The following is an 18,457-nucleotide window of genomic DNA, read 5'->3' as shown; positions in this document are numbered from 1 at the left end:
GTTTGAAAACTTCTCCAGCATGCTCTTTTCTTTCCTTTCTGACTTTTCCATTTTATTAAGATACAATCCACTTACCATATACAGCCATTGGCTTGAGGTACTCAGTTCATTTGATGTTTTAGTATGTTCACAGGGTTGTACAGACATCATATCAATTTTAGAACATTTTCTCACCCACAAGAGACCTATATGTATTAGCAATTACTTCCCCATTCCCACCATTCAACCCCCAGCACTAAGCAATCATTAATCTGCTCTCCAACTCGATAGATCTGCCTCTTGTAAACATATACCTTTTTGTGCCTGGCTTACTTCCCATAGGACAACGTGTCCATGTCCAAATCTCATTCATATAGCATGTATCAGTCATTAATCCATTCCCTTCCATACCTGAATAATATTCTTTCATATAAATATACTGTCTTTTATCTATTCTTGGACATTTGGGTTATTTATATTACAGAGCTCTTATTAACACTGCTAATCTGAACAAAAAATTTATAGGTGCTTGGGTGGGTGTATTCTCAGTCCTCTTGGGCAAAGATACACAAATGGAATTACTGGATCACTGGCAATTCTAACCTTTGAAGGACTGGACTGTCCAAAGTTCCTCACAACAGTTACAGCACTTTGTGTTCCCATCAGCAGTGCACAAAGGTCCCAGGTTCTCCTAACTTCCCCAGCGCTATTATCTGCCTTTTTGACTATTGTCTTCCCAGTAGGAGTGGACTGGTATCTAATTGTGGTTTGTATTTGAATTTCCCTGAGAGCTGACAAAGTTGAGGATTCTTTATTGTGCATATTACCCATTTTTCCATTCACTTTGGAAAGATGTCCATTTACCTCATTAGTAGGGTCAAATTTGGTTGTTTGTCTTTTAATTGTTGAGATGCAAGTTTTTTTTAAAATATCTTTTTCTACTAAAACATTCCATCTCACATATATTATTTGAATATATGTCTCCTAATGCTTTTCTTTAAAGCAGCAAGGTCTTGCCAGTCGACTTGGGCTGGTTCTAAATACCTGGGTTTAAGCAATCTTCCAGTCTCAGCCTGTCAGTGGCAGCTGGGGAGACAGCTGAATACTGACAGCTACAGAATGCTCCACTTAGGTGTGGCCCATATCTTGATTTACACAGCAGGACAGAATTTCAGAATGAGTCAGTATGAAGCAAAGTTGTGGTTTAAATTATTAATTTTCTCTCTCTCCCTGTGTGTGTATATGTGTGTACTTACACGTGAATGCACACACTTACTTCCTTTCTCTATGTTTTATGTTTTGAAGATGGTAAGTATGAGCTCTTCAACTTTCTTATTTTCAAGATCTCAAAGGCTATTCTAGTATTTCTTTATGAGTATTCAAATACGCTTATTGATTTCTTTAAAAAGAAAAATGCAGCTGGAATTAGTGTAGGGATTTCTGTGAATCTATAATCTATAAGAATATTATAATCTTAAAATATTAAGACTACATGAACACTTAATATTTAAAATGTTTTTTCATTTATTTATCTTATTTTAATGTCTTTCAACAACATATTTTTAAAGTTTAGATTCATTTATTTTATGAGTGTTTTGCTCACACATATGTTTATGCACATATGTTGATGCACTGGAGGTCAGAAGGTAGCATTAGATTCCCTGGAACTGAAGTTACAGATGGTTGGGAGCCACCATGTGGATATTAAGGACTGAACCCAGGTCCTCTGCAAAAGCAATGATGCCCTCTTAATTCTTATGTAGTTTACAAGTCAAAGTCTTCCATTTATGCTTTTGTTTAATTATTTTTTTAGTTTTAATTTTTTTATAATTTTTATTTTTTTATATTAATCACAGATTATTTTCTGTGTATCCAAGCTGTAGCTCCCTCTCTCATTCCCTCTCAGTCCCACTCTCCTTCCCTCATCTCCTCCCTGCCCATTTCCTAGTCCACTGATAGGGGAGGAGAACCCCTTCCATCTGACCCTAGCTTATCAGGTCTCTACAGGACTGGCTGCAGTGTCCTCCTCTGTGGCCTAGCAAGGCTGTTCCTCCCTCAAGGGGAGGAGGTCAAAGAGCCAGCCATTGAGTTCATGTCAGAAATAGTCCCTGTTCCCCTTACTAGGGTACCCACTTGGATACCGAGCTACCATGGGCTACATCTGAGCAGAGGTTCTAGTTTATATCTATACATGGTCCTTGGTTGGAGAAACAGTTTCATAAAAAACTCCTGTGCCCTGATACATTTGGTCCTTGTGGAGCTCCTGTCCTCTCCAGGTCATACTAACTCCCCCTTCTTTCATATGATTCCCTGCACTCTGCCGAAGTTTTGGTTATGAGTCTCAGCATCTGCTTTGATACACTGCTAGGCATTCCTTACTTCTTTATTTTTTTTTAATTTTTATGCTGATGAATAGGAAATTATTTTAATTTTATTCTTAGAATATTTACTACTACTTTATAGAAACAACTGGTTTTTGTATATGTGGAACATATATATTGTGTGAAGGCCAGAATTCATTGTTGGTGTCTTCCTCAATTGCTTCTCCACCCTATTTTTTTGAGACAAGGTCTCTCACCAAACCTGGAGCTAGTCAATTCAGCTAAACTGGTTGGGGCTGGCCAGCAAGTCCCAAGGGACTCTCCCGTCTCTTCCTCCCCATTGCAGAGATTTACAGGCATTTTCCACCATGCCTGACTTTTTTAAAAAAGCAGTACTGGATATCCAAGGCAAGTCCTCGTGCATTTACAGTAAGCACTTTACTGATTGAACCATTTCCTTGAGCTTGACTTTTGTATATCAAGCATACATCTTACATAGTTATGTGTTATATTCTGCTAAAACCTTTGTGAGTTCTTTTATGATCTTTAATAGGGTTGGAGGGGTACTTTGGGGTTTCTCCACTTAATAGCTTATAATCTTTCCTCTTTTTAATCTTTTTTTGGGGGAGGAGGGAGAGGGACTTTTTGAGACAAGATTTCTCTGTGTGGCTTTCCTGGAACTCACTCTGTAGACAAGGTGGCTTGGAACTCAGAGATCTGCCTGCCTCTGCCTCTTGAGTGATGGGATTAAAGGTTTGTGAACCCCCTCCCCAGGCTGCTTCTTTCTAATCTTGATGCCTTTTGTTTTAAATTGTTGTCTAGTACCTTGCTAACTTTCTAAAAATTTTAAATAGCAATAGTGAAAGGAGACATTTTATGTCTCATCTTTTGGAGAAGTGTGAGTCCTTTACTTTTCAGTATGGTTTCAGTTGTGGGATTTTAGTAGGTCTCATAAAATGTAGCTCAGGAAGTTTTCTCCAAAATGATTTGCATCTGTTTCCTAATAGATTCATTTCTTCCTGCATTTTATATCGTGCTCAATTATTCATAGAATCTCTATATGTTTCATGTAAATTAGCACACAGATGATCAAGAAATAGCTGCAGTTACACATAAAATCAGATAAGATGCCAAGGTATCCTGCTTCCATGCTTTCAACTATTTTATACTCCTTCCAATGATGTCCTGCTTTAACATTCTGTAACTTTCCAGAAAAACTCAGAATACGTCCATCTTCTACTTTTTCATAAGCGTGAAATTTTTGCCTAAAAGTTTCACCTGTGTCATCAGAACCTGGCACAGAATAAGCACTTGATTAGTCTCAAGGAAAGAAGGCTAATTTCTAGAAACTGATCTGTCTACCTGTAGCCTTTTTTAAATTAATGAGCAGAATAATGTGGACAGAGATCCTAGCCCTCAGAGAGGTTGCAGAGGGAGAGAGGAACTATTTGCATAAAAGAAATAACGTATTGCAGTCTGATGAACTAGTAAATCAGTGGCATGGGAAGGGCTCCAGGCAGAGCCAGTCTAGATTAAAGCTAAGGCTTCAACGCTGAGATGGTGTGGGCAGAGCTCTGAAGACTGGGAAAGAACTAGCTTATATGTGCTGAATAAACCTTAGGCAAAAGTTTAAACAGGAAATGGAAACTTTTTAACTTCATTTTAAGTTCAATGTGAAGTCTGGTCATTAAATCCAATCACTACTACACAGGATGTGCCAAATAAAAATAACGCACACAACACATACACATATAACATTCTCTACGGAATTTTAACCCTGGAAATACATTATTTGGGAGGGAAAATATTCCAACACTCCCAGTATCCTGAACTATCTTGTGATTCTTCTCATTTCTAATTAGAACTGTGAACCACTACAGTAGCCTCTGGGTGGGTTTCATTGAAACCCTGTAATTCTAGATGACATGGTGTGGTTGATGTGGAGTACTTACAGATCTACACCCACCCCCACTGCCAGGACCTTTGGCTGGCCTCTTTCATTTGAGAGTTTTGGCATTTTTCCGTGTAGGATAGCTACTAAATTCACTGACTGAAGCTAAACAGTGTCAGAATTCCCAACTCTCGATTGAGTATGTTATTCAACCCCTCTATGCCTACATTTCCTCACCTGTAAAAAGGAGGTATTGATTTTACCTATATGCCTAATGGCTCAAAAAAACTGACATGTATAATATGTAGAAAATAATGTCTAAGGGCACTAGGGCAATGGATCAATCTTTCAAGCCCTTGCCCTGCAAGTGCAATAATTGGAGTTTGGAACCCCAGGCCGGACCCATATAAAAAGCCAAGCAGATGTTGTGTACTTTTAATTCCAGGAATACCAAGATGGAGTGTTAGAGACAGATCATTGAAGCTCACTGGTTAACTAGACTACTCTTGGAGAAGTCCAAAGCCAATGAGAGGCCCTGTCTCAATAGGTGAAAGGTATCCTAAGGTTGTATCCTGACCTTCACAGTAACTTATGTAATAGCTGTAGGAACACTGCTTGTGCGCACACACACACACACACACACACACACACATACACACACACACACACACACACACACACACAAAGTGGTGATTGCTACATCTGCATAATTGTCACATTATGTATGATCTGTAACTCTGATCTTGTCCCCAAAACTTAAGAGAATTTTGCCAGTCATTATACCCTCTCTGTCTGGTTCTAATAACTGCATTTTAAATGGAATGGTGCATGGTCAAGATCAGGCCATTTTGACTTTTAATATTCTATAAATCACCTGTGACTTCCCTTAGTCTTAATAGGTGGTGAAGTTGTTTACCCCCATTTAGGCATGCAATTTCGTTGAGGTGGGGGGAGCACCAGCAAACACATACAGATGCTGGTTGTTACCAACCACCATTGCTGCACTGCCATCCTAGTTTTTGGGATCCGTAAGCAGGTATCTCTATGGCCAGCCCCAAGGGACCTGACAAATGGAACATCAGGATTCTGTGAGGCCACCTGCGGACCACCTGAAACCATCTGTTCATGCTCTGGGTCACCTTATAAGAGAACTCACACCACCTGCATTCTCTCTCTGTCCTACCGTGCCCAGAGACGGTTTCTGTAACCTCCTCCCGCTTCCCTTAATAAAACCTCCCATGTGGAACCAGTCGCATGGCATGATTTGTGAACCAGCCATGCAACTTTGCTGCACAATCCTAACATTAGCTGAATAGTAGTCTTCTGAACACAAGCCAGCTATCTTTTGTGTGCTTGCACAGGCTTCTACCTGCCTCACTGTTTCCTGGAACCTATTCTGGCTTCCTTCCACTGGGAGAAAGATACAGCAGCTATTTGGGAGAGAAAATGCTCATGAGCAGTCTTCTTAAATTGAATTTATGCATCTTGTTTATATTTCCCTGCCAAGGACCACAGATAACTATATGGTGGCTCCCTTGAATTGAACCAGGGAAGGTTTTCAACCCTCCCCCAACTGCGTACCCATTCCTCTGTAGCATTTTGTTTTGTTTTGAGAAAGGGTCTTGCTATGGAGCTAATGCTGGCATCAAGTTTACAGCAATCCTGCCTTGGGTTCCAATGTACCAAGGCTATAGGCATGAGCCACCATGCCTAGTTCATTTCTCTGTATAACAAGCACTTTAGAAGCAACTCAGCCCACACCACTCTGTTTGCAGATATGTAATAACAATCTTAAGTAGTGTGCATAGGGTTGGATTACACCTTTTTGCCTTTCTGGTGAAGCACTAGTCCCTGTATTCCCTGAACATTGCTAAGCCACATTGCCCCCATCACTCAGTTCTTTCTTCTCTCAAGGAGCATCATCATGTTCCTATGCCATCTATTCTCAACCTTCACTGTCCTGAACCCAGTCCCACAACTATGCTCCACAACTCCAGGCCAATTACACCTAATGGCATTTTAACAAGTCCCCAAAGCATCTGTAAGTGGGACAAATTGTCAGGATTTGATCAATGCCCTCAAATAGGCGTAGGTCTTTAGGTGGTTCTGACTATAATGTCCCCCTTCAACAAAGCCCTACAATTTTCTCTAAGAATAAAATCTCTGGACCCTAGGTCCCCCTGCCTGCCCCAAGCTGTGCAGGAAGCATTTCTTTCACCTGGTTGTGAGCAAATAAGGGCCCTACTCTGTTTCTTTTCCCTCTTCCTCTAATCATGACACATCCTTAGGACATCCACCCACTGTGCTACAAGGATGAGGATGTGGCTGAGTGGGGGTGGGGTACCTTGCACTTCCCCTTTCTAGGAAGCCAAACAACTCTAAATTGCTCCATCCTTCCCACTGACATCCTACTAATTGATCTGGAAAGCTAACATTCATTGTTTTTTCCTGGTACTGAGTGTTACTTTAGATTAGAGGTTCTCACCTGAGGGTCTTTTCACAGGTCACCTAAAACCATTGGAAACACAGATGTTTACATTATGATTCACAACAGTAGAAAAATTAGTTATGCCATAACAACAAAAATAATTTTTTTGGCTGGGGATCACCACAACACGAGGAGCTGTATTAAAGGGCCGCAGCCTTAGGAAGGTTGGAAACAACTGTTTTAGATCTTTGAGCAGTGGTTCTTAAGTAAAGGTGATTTCACCAGCCCCTGGACTTCCGGCAATTCCCAGAGACACTTCTGTTGCCATAACTGAGTGGAGGAGTTGCTATCAACATCTAACAGGCAATGGCTAGGAATACTGTTAAGCATCCTTCTAAACACAGGCAGTTTCCATCAACAATAATAAAAACATTGACTTTGGCCTGGAGAGATAACACAGTGGTTTAAAGCACTGGCTTCTCTTCCAGGGGATGTAAGTTCAAGTCTCAGGACCCACAACAGGTGGCTCACAACTATATACTTTCACCTCTAGCGGATCTGACACCTCTTGCTTCTGCAGGCACCTGCACTCATTGTTACCCACACATACATACACATATCTACACATTATCAAAAATAATAAAAATAAATCTTTAAAATAATTGATGATGTAAACAGCACAGAAGACGAGAAAATATCTTGGAAGGACTGCTTGCCTCCCTGTACTTTCGCATGCATGGATTTTTTTTTTTTTTTTTTTTTTTTTTTTGTCAAGGACCTTTTAGCTGGTTGTCTTAGCAGGAAGCCCAATGTGAGGCCCTATTTTCCCATTAATGGCTGTTTCTGCCTTTAGTTCTAATAATCTATCCCATCACATGCTTAAATATCACCAGCAGTGATAGTCTGCCTGACCTTTGTTACTAACTCAGTACTTCACTTTCAGGTTAGGCAGACTTGGGGACCAGAGGCTGCTAAAGGTTGGCTTCATGATCTCTGTAGCTGGCTGTCCCTTCTACCCTCCAGGAAAGCGAAGTCTTTCTCACCACTATCAAACATCATTGCACTAACTAGGCCAACCAGCTCTGATTTTAATTCTGTTGCCATCTGAGAAGCAATTCAGTTCGTTCATAACATAAAACAGGGGCTCTAAGAACATAGGATTAATGAGCATGGTGATATTCATCTTTAATCCCAGCACTTGGGAGGCAGAAGCAAATGGATCTCTGTGCGTTTGAGGTCAGCCTGGTCTACACAATGATTTCAGAACAGCCAGGGCTACACAGAGAGACCCTGTATCAAAAAGCCAAAAGAAAAAAAAATCCTAAGATAATTAATCCTAAACATAAAGCAGTAGGTAGCGGCAGGGCTAGAGTGCTATTTATTGAAAGACTGAAAAAAAAAAAGCCTGAAATTAAGGGATATGAAAACTTTTTTTATGTCTCTAATAAAGATGAATTTTCTCTTCTAAATGTCTGTCATTTTAAGATCATCTCAATAAACCCTCCAAAATAAAAATTTTAAACTTGACAAAGTGATGCTAAAGTTTATTTTTTTTAATTTTATTTAATTTTATTAATTACACTTTATTCCCAAATAAGATTTTCCCCCCATAATCCCCTCCCTCCTCCCCTCCTGACCCCACTCTCCCTCTCCGTTCTTCATGCATGCCCTTCCCCAAGTCCACTGATAGGGGAGGTCCTCCTCTCCTTCTTTCTGATCTTAGTCTATCAGATCACATCAGAAGTGGCTGCATTGTCATCTTCTGTGGCCTGGTAAGACTGCTCTCCCCTCAGGGGGAGGTGATCAAAGAGCAGGCCAATCAGATTGTGTCAGAGGCAGTCCCTCTTCCCATTACTATGTAACCCACTTGGACACTAAACTGCCATGGGCTACATCTGTGCTGGGGTTCTAGGTTATCTCCATGAATAGTCCTTGATTGGAGTATGAGTCTCTGGGAAGTTCCCTGTGTTCAAATTTTCTTGTTCTGTTGCTCTCCTTGTGGAGTTTCTGTCCTCTCCAGCTCTTACTATTTCCCACTTCTTACATAAGATTCCCTGCACTCTGCCCAACAGGTGGCCATAAGTCTCAGCATCTGCTTTGATAGTCTGCAGGGCAGTCTTTCAAAGGCCCTCGGTGGCAGGTTCCTAGGTCGTTTCCTGCTAAAGTTTATTTTAAAAAGAAAAACAATATAAAACATGATGGCTGATATGGTGGTACATACCCTCAAAAGGCTAAGGCAAGAGGTTGCCAAGTTCTGGGCCAGCCTGTGCTTCATAGAAAGACTCTGTTCCAAGACAAATTTTATTTTAATTGATCACAGATTTTAACATAAAAATCCCCAAACTTTAGACAAACTGTAATAACAAAAGTCCTTACAAATCCATGAAATGATATTTCTCAGTAAGAAAATGGGTAAAATATAGCTGGTTATGTAGTTCCAGAGTGGGGTGCTTATCTAACATATGTGAGGACCTGGTTTCAATCCACAGTAAGGAAAATAAGTGGGGGCTGGGAATGTGGTTCAGTTGAAAGGACGCTAACACAGTGTGGTAGTTTGAATAAAATGGGCCCCATAGGTCCATTGGGAATAACACTATTAGAAGGTATGGCTTTGTTGGAGTAGGTATGGTCTTGGAGGAAGGGAGTCAGTTCACTTCCTGCTGCCTTCAGATCCAGATGGAGAACTCTCAGCTACCTCTCCATCACCATGTTTGCCTGTGTGCTACCATGTTTCCCACCATGATGATAATGAACTAAATCCCTGAAACTGCAAGCCAGCCTCAATTAACTATTTTCTTTTACAATAGTTGTCGTGGTCATGCTGTCTCTACACAGCAATAAAACTCCTAACTGAGACATCCAGTGTCAGGAGGCCCTGAGTTTCATCCCTAGTACCACATAAAGCCAGCTGCAGTGGTACACACATGTAATCTCAGTCAGCACTTGGGAAGTAGAGTTAGTAGGACCCAAAATGCAAGGTCACTCTCAGCTACATAAGTTGAATTTGCAGCTATATGAGTCCCTGTCTCAAAATAAAGGGAAAAGAATAGGGATAGGCAATTTGCTGGAAGACAGTACAAACGGCTACTAAACATGAGCAGATGTTCAACTTTATTATTAAAGACATACAAGGCTGGAGAGAGAGCACTCAGCCATTAAAGGCTAAGGCTCACAGCCAAACTTCAAGAAATGTAATTCAAGTAATAGTGAACAGAGGCTGAGACAGCTTTATTTTTTAAGCCCACCCTTTTTTAACTTTTTTATATAATTTTTTTATTTATTAAAATGTATTCACTTTGTATCTCAGCTGTAGCCCCCTCCCTCACCCCCTCCCAATCTCACCCTCCCTCCCTCATCTCCTCCCATGCCCCTTCCCTAGTCAACTGATTGTCAAGGACCTCCTCCCCTTCCATCTGACCCTAGCCTACCAGGGTGAGACATCTTTATTATGCTCTAAGAAAAAAACAAAACAGGAATAAATATTGAGCCACCTAGACTAAAAAAAAATGGGTACAACTTGCATCACCTTCCCTTGGTGTGTTGCTTTTTTTTCTTCCTCTCTTTGCTTCTTACCACCCATAACTACCACTCCACCCAGCAGGCCGCTCCTAGACTTCTTGCCATTTGATAAAGATGGAGTAAGTCAGAGTTTTGTTAGGCATTCCAAGAAATGTTTTCACTCCCATAACAATTTTGCTGTTGTTGCTATCATCGTTCTTTCTTACATTGCTTTTTTTTGTTTGGTTAGTTGGTTGCTTTTCTGGTTTGAGAGAAAGACCTTTTACCAAGATGACTAATGCCAAGAATGAACTTGTCCAGGTGAGGATTCACTCCTGAGTCGCAAAAGTTCCACATTTCTGTTGGCCCAAACAGAATAATAGCTAAGCAAAACACAAGCTCAGCAATCATAAGGCAGGACTTGAGGCAAGGCAGCAATACACATGGGGTTGCTGCAGATGGGTAAGGAAAGAGAAAGAAGAGGTTATGGAAAGAAATGATGTCACTGAAATACACATAGTACCTGACCCTGATCTAAGTTTGAATAAAGCTATCTAATTCAATGTTCAATATAATTTTGTAAGATAATTTATTACTTCATTCTTTGTTGTGAATGAAGACCCTCAGAGACAGTGAAACTAGCTAACTTGTTTGAAATTAATTAATAAGTGCCAGGGCTGGGGTTTGAATACAGACAAACAAGCTGATGGAACAATTTCTGCTCAGGCTTCTTCTGAGAGGAATCAAAGGGAAAAGTGAGCTCCAAGAGAAAAGAAGGTAGGTGGAGGAAAGGCTTAAGTTCTCAAACATTGAGAAGCAGTTGTCAGAGGGTATCCAGTCTTCTTTGCAGTTCTAACCCAAGCTCTTGCAATGGCCCTTCTTGGTCTCTGTCATCAAAGCTCCGTGAAATGATCTAGTCAGAGGGGGTTCAATCTAGGGAAATAGGTGTTGCATACATAAATAAACACTCTCTCCATACCATGAAAACAAAATGGTTTTTTTTTTTTTTTCAGATGGAATCCATGTGAGATCAATAACATAAAAGTGCTGGCTTTGGGTCCTTTTTCCTTCTGTTTGCCTGAGCATAACCTAGACAACAATCAATTGAAAGATTCCCCTTATGACTTTCCCCCAGCTTCTAGCTGACATTTAAATAGAAAAGGATAACTTTTCAACTTTATTATTCGGTCAGCTCTTTGAGAGAAAATCTTTCTATGTTGCCCAGACTGGTCTTGGATTTGCAACAATCCTCCTGTGTCTACCAGAGTTCTGGGATTACATGCAGCAACATGGCTAAACTACATATTTTGAACTGTAATAAACTGTTACATCTTAGTAAACTGAAGATATGTTCAGCCCTTCCTTCCTTCCTTCCTTCCTTCCTTCCTTCCTTCCTTCCTTCCTTCCTTCCTTCCTTCCTTCTTTTCTTCTTTGGTGTTTGTAGACAGGGTTTCTCTGTGTAAGCCCTGGCCATTCTAGATTTGCTTTGTAGACCAGGCTTGCCTCAAAATCACAGAGATCCTCCTGCCGCTGGCTCCCTGAGTGCTGGGATTAAAGTCCTGCACCACCATGCCCTGCTATGTTCAGTTTATTGAATCCATTTTGTTTATCTTTATGGTACTAAGAAGGGAACCCATGACTTATACCTGATAAGTGCTTTACCCCTGACACTATACTCCCAGACCCTTACGCAAAAATATTCCTTACTAATAGTGTCATAATCTATAATGCCTGTTCTACTTTTCTTTCTGTTGTTGTGAGAAAACACTGACCAAAAGTAACTTAGGAGAAGAACGGGTTTATTTGACTATATTTAAAGCTCACATTCCATCATTGAGTAAGCGCAAGAACTTAAGCAGAAATCATGGAGGAATGATGCTTGCTTGGTCAGGCACAGGCCAATGCTTATCTAGGTTTTTTTTATATAGCCCAAGACCACCTGCCCAGGGAATGGTGGTACCAATACTGGGCTGGGATTTCAACATCAAGTAACAATCAAGACAATCCCTCCACAGACATGCCCACAGGTCGATTGTATTAATACAGTTTTTCAACTGATATTCTTTCTTTTCAAATAATTCAGGGATTGGTATGTGTCAGGCTGTCATTTAAAGCTAACTAGGACAGTGGCTGATTTAATTCTTCTGAATATATATGTGTGTGTGTGTGTGTGTGTGTGTGTGTGTGTGTGTGTGTGTATTTCATTTCCAACTAACAAAAGTTGCATATGCTTTGGGATACAATGTGATGTTTTGATACATATATATTGTAGTAGAATTAAAAACAAGTAAATTAACATGCCTATCATCCCACATACTTATTTCCTTGTGATGATATTGTCTAATAGCCACTCTTTCGGTAATTTTGAAATACATAATACATTAATCTATAACCACTGTCAGGAAGATTAGCAGATTCCATTGTTACTATGTAGCTGCAACTACTTAGTAGTTGTGCCATTTAACTAATACCCTCCAGCCAATGCAAAGGTGTACCCCACATTTAGGGTGAATATTCGACCCTCAGTTAACCCTCTCTGGATATTACCACAGAGGCAGTCACAGAGCTGTCTCCTAGATGATCCCAAATCCAATTAGGCTGACAACCAAGATTAATCATTATGGCATCCTGTAGCACTAAAACTTTATTACTAAAATAAACTTTAAAACTTAAAATATAAATGGAATTCTAGACCCTTCATGAAGTTAGTGAGAAGAAACTATGAATGTTTATAAATTTATTTTTTGGAGAAAGGGAAGAGTATCAATATACATTTCCTCAGTCTCCAGCTAGGGCCTCTCTCATGAACCCCAAAGCCCCATACCCAAGGTATATTTTTCTCTTCAAGTGACCCATGGACACTTACCAATCACATGCCCTCTCAAACTTCCCCCTCTTTCCTTTTTAAAATGATATTTTTATTTATTCTTTGAAATTAATAGAATGTATTTTGATCATGTCCATCATTGCTGCCCTCCAGTTCTCCTTAGTGTCTCCCCTCCCCATATTCTTCATAAAATCATGTCCTCTAATTTTTGTTGTTATTTCTAACCTCCAAGTCGAATTTGTGCTGCCCATATGTACATGGGTGAAGAGCCATCCACTGAGGTATGAGCACATCTCCAAAGGAAGGTGACTCAACATCATCTCTGCCAAGGGTGAGACATTGCCCACCCCTGACTCCTCTTGGAACTTTCACTGTCTTTATATGTGCAGGTCACTGTGAGTTGAGGTGTACAAAAGCCATATTCAGTCCGGAAATCAGCATTTCACAGCTCTCCCACTCATCTGCCAGTTCTTACATTCTTTCTACCTACTCTTCCAAAGTGTTCCTGAGCCTTGGGCTGACGGTAATATAAATAGTTAATCCACAGCTGAGAACTCAAAGTTCTTCACACTTTGCACTTTGAACAGCTATCAGTGTCTGCATTAATTGTTATCCATTTTAAAAAGAGGCTCCACTCACCGAAACTAGAAGCAACATAAATCTGCAGGTATAAACATAAATAATTAGAAAGCAGATTGACAGAATGACCATTTATCAAAACAACAGTAGTTTCCTCCTAGGGGCTCTGATCTCCAATATCATGAGCTTTTGACTAGGTTTACATTCCCAAGAATCTCTCCTGTGGAACAGGCCTCATATTCAATCAGAAAGCAGTTGGTTTTCCCCATAACTTCCATGCCAATATGGCACCAGTAGATGTATCTTACCAGAGAGGTCAGTCAGGATGGTAACATCAAAATTCAGTGTTAGGTGAGATCATTGCTCTCTTTAAAATTACTATTTATGAGTAACATTAATAATAATAATAATAATGCCTTTCTTAGAATGCCTAGTGAGGCTCTGACCTACTCTATCTTTATCAAGATGTAAAGAAGTCTAGGAGGAACCTGCTGTGATAAAAAGCAAAGAGAAATAAAGCAAGAAACTGAGGGAAAGTGACACAAGTAGTACCCATCTTTTATTAAGGTAGAGGCTCAGTGTTTATTTACCATTTGCAATAAATGGAATTTGCTAAATATTAATAACATTACTCATTAATAAAAATTAATTTTAAGAATAATTATTGATAGTATATTTATTAGATTTGGGGGGAAGTGTATAACCAACAGCAATGGTAATAGCTTGTATTGTTTGGGAGACTCTGGCTGGAGCTTCCCTGACCAATAACTACTGGATTTCCTTAAGGCTTCATACACTCTTAGTTTGGTTCACCCACCCCTACCCCCTGATCTACTCTATCTCCCTATCTCTATCTCCACTTAACTCTTTTTTTTATATATACTCTTACTCCTGTATTCTCCATCTTAGTGCACACTGTTTCCCATCCAGCTCTGCAGGCCATAAACCTAAGAGTGATCTATAATAGTAGTCCATGTTCTTTCCTCTTAAAGGGTCTGTTATGGTTTGAACATAGTTTGTGTTCCTGTATAAATGTATGTGTTGGGAACTTAGTCACCAGGGTTGATGGTATTAGGAGGTACTGTGGGCCTGTAAGAGATGGAGCCTAGAGGGAGCTCGCTGGAGCATTAAATAGTTCTCTGATGATCCCTTGGTAGTTTTCAGGAGACAGAGGTTATAAAATGAGCAAGTAGACATTCATGTATTCATAAATTCCTGACTCAAGGTAAGTCTGCTCTTTCTCAAATGGTTTTCCACCATTGCTATCTCTGCAGTGAGGTAACCAGCAAGGGGATAACTCTACACTACAGAGCCTGCTTAGCACTGTCTAGACTTTGGACTTTCAGAATTGTGCACCACGTAAACTTCTTCTTCATAGGTTGACTGTGTCCGATATTGTATTTTTAGTAGCAAAAAAATCCAATAAAAGGTCAAATATAGAAGTATAGTGGTCCCTTGGTTTCCATACAAAATGGGATCCAGAACCTCCTACAGAAATCTGGGGAAGCTCAATGTCCCTATACAAAAATTAGGTGGTATTTGCATTTAGCCTACACATGCGCTCATATTCTTTTCTTCATGATTTGTCTATACATATGTCTATATACTACATACATGCCTAGTGCCCACAGACTTTAGATAAAGGTGTCAGATCCCCTAGAGCTGAAGCTATATGTGATAGCTACCATGTTAGTGTTGTTCTACAAGAACAACAGGTGTTCTTAACCACTGAGCAATGTCTTCAGCTCCATATATATTTAAAATCATCTCTAAGTTACTTACAATGAAGGGCTATATAAATAGTTGTTTTATATTTACGGAAAAAGTGTACGTTCTCAGTACAGGTGCAATCTTTTTAAAAATAAGGTCCTACCTTGTAGTCCAGACTAGCCATGATCTTTGTGGCCTAGGCTGGCCTCAAACTCATAACAGTCCTCCTGCCTCAGCTTCTTGAGCATTGGGAGCACAGATGTGAGAAACCATGCATGGCTGCAATTAGTTTTTGTTATTTTCAACCAAACATTAGTCAACAAATTCAGGACCCATTGAAATGGACAGCAGATTGTAGGTGAGGCTCTGTAGTCCATCAACCTCTCTCACAACTATTCATATCTGCTGTGGCAGGATTAGAGCTACCATCAACAATATGTAACAAACGGATGGGGCTGTGCTCCAGTTAAAGGCAATGTGGGATGGGCGTTATGACATATTCCTATAATCTCAGTACTTGGGATATAGAAACAAGATGATGAAGAATTGAAGGTCATGCTTGGCTACCTATCATGTTTGAGACCAGGCTGGGCTACTCTCTCAAATAGAGATGGGCCAGTTTCAGCATATGAACTACCTCCTCATCCACTTTCCCTCTTTACATTGAATCATGAAAACCCTATGTACCTCACTTCCTACCTAAGTGGTTGTTAAATATATCCCCTTCTTCACCCATTTACACTATTTTAGCTCATGTCTTTGTCCACTGTGCTTTATGACATGGACAAGTTAAGCAAATATGAAGACTGAAAGAAAAGATCATTTACAAATGCAGTACATGTCCATCCCAGCTTTTCATTTTAATTTTGTTTTTTTAATTAAGTTTTTATTTTATATTAATTACTGTTTATTCACTTGTATCCCAGCTATAGTCCCCTCCCTCTTCCTCTCCCAATGCCACCCTCCCTCCCTCATCTCCTCCCATGCCCCTCTCCAAGTCCACTGATAGGGGAGATCCTCCTCCCATTCCATCTGACCCTAGCTTATCAGATCTCATCAGGACAGGCTGCATTGTCCTCCACTGTGGCCTGGCAAGGTTGCTTCCCATCTGGGGGCATGATCAAAGAGCTACTTTGTGATTGATTTGCTAGAAAAAAAATCTGGCTATGCAGCCCCAACCTATGTCTTGGGAAGGTGGGCAGTAGGCTTTATCATCCTTGTTGACTTGGCATTTTAATGAAGGAAGAGTTTGCATTGATTTTCAATGTTAAGGTACAATATACTCTGGTAGGAAGATATCAAAGGAGCTCACAGCAGAAGTTATGAGAGAGGTTGGTCACACTGTGTCCATACTCAGGAAGTAGACATCTCCTGGACCTTTTTTGCCAGTGTTTTATTAAAACAGGTTTTACTAAGTTGCTCAGGGTTGCCTTAAAGTCACTCTCTAGGTCACACAGTCTTCATTTTTTGATCCTCCCATCTCTGCCTTCCAAACAGCTAGGATTACAGGCCTGTATTGCCAAGCTGAGTGTAAATTTCAGTTTCTGTCTCCCAAGCAGATTCTTTTCAGAGAGTTACTAGTCTCAGTTAAGTAGCATCAACATTCAAATATGTCCTTAGAGCAGAAATGTCGAGGTCTTGTCTGTAATACCTCCCTCTATTTCCCATCTTTTGATTGTTCAGTAAAATGTTTGTGGCAGAAGACTCATATCCAGGATATATAAAGAACTAAGGAAGCTGAAAAGCAGCAAACCAAGTAATCCACTTAAAAAATGGGGAACGAAGCTAAACAGAGAATTCTCTGTAGAGGAATATCGAATGGCAGAGAAGCACTTAAAGAAATGCTCAACCTCATTAGCCATTAGGGAAATGCAAATCAAAACAACCCTGAGATTTCACCTTACACCCATCAGAATGGCCAAGATCAAAAATCAAGTGACAACACATGCTGGAGAGGTTGTGGAGAAAGGGGAACCCTTCTCCACTGCTGGTGGGAATGTAAACTTGTACAACCACTCTGGAAATCAATCTGATGCTTTCTCAGACAACTAGGAATAGCGCTTCCTCAAGATCCAGCCATACCACTCTTAGGCATATATCCAAAAGAGGCTCAAGTACACAAAAAGGACATTTGCTCAACCATGTTTGTAGCAGCTTTATTTGTAATAGGCAGAAGCTGGAAACAGCCCAGATGCCCCTCAACTGAAGAATGGATACAGAAACTGTGGTACATCTATACAATGGAATATTACTCAGCAATGAAAAATAAGGAAATCATGAAATTTGCAGGTAAATGGTGGGACTTGGAAAGGATCATCGTGAGTGAGTTATCCCAGAAGCAAAAAGACACACACAGTATATACTCACTCATATAAACATACAACATAGACTAAACCCACTAAAATCTGTACATATAAACAAACTAAGCAAAAGAGAGGACCCTAACTAAAATGTTCAATCCCCATCCTGAAAGGCAAAGAGGATGGACATCAGAAGAAAAAGAAAACAGGAAACATCCTAGGGACCTGCTACAGAGGGCCTCTGAAAGCCAGAAGAAAACAGGAAACAACCTAGGGACCTGCCACAGAGGGCCTCTGAAAGCCTCTGCCCTGCAGACTGTCAAAGCAGATGTTGAGCCTGATGGCCAACTGACGGGCAGAGTGAATGGAATCTTATGTAAGAAGTGGGAAATAGTAAGAGCTGGAGAGGACAGGAACTCCACAAGGAGAGCAACAGAACAAGAAAATTTGAACACAGGGCACTTCCCAGAGATTCATACCCCAACCAAGGACTATTCATGGAGATAACCTAGAACCCTGAGAATGCAGCCACTTCTGATGAGAACTGATAGACTAAGATCAGAAAGAAGGCGAGGAGGACCTCCCCTATCAGTGGACTTGGGGAGGGGCATGCATGCAGAAAGGGGGGGAGGGTGGGACCGGGAGGGGAGGAGGGAGGGGCTTATGGGGGGATACAAAATGAATAAAGTGTAATTAATAAAAGTTAAAAAAATGTTTGTGGCACCACCTATAAAATCTTTATATCTAACCTGCCCTTTTTTATACAACTATCTTAGTTGAAACATTTCTGATCCCATGCCTGCCAAACCACAATGGCCTTGAGCTCCCCTCCCTATTAACAGCCTTCACCACCTTGACTCAAATCAGTAGTCAAATAATATATTCATTTTGTTTTATGTTTTGTACATGTATATGTGTATTTTT

This window comes from Psammomys obesus, unplaced genomic scaffold, assembly GCF_907164565.1.
Source record: "Psammomys obesus unplaced genomic scaffold, mPsaObe1.curated_primary_1811, whole genome shotgun sequence".
Taxonomy (NCBI): domain Eukaryota; kingdom Metazoa; phylum Chordata; class Mammalia; order Rodentia; family Muridae; genus Psammomys; species Psammomys obesus.
This window is presented reverse-complemented; position numbering follows the sequence as displayed.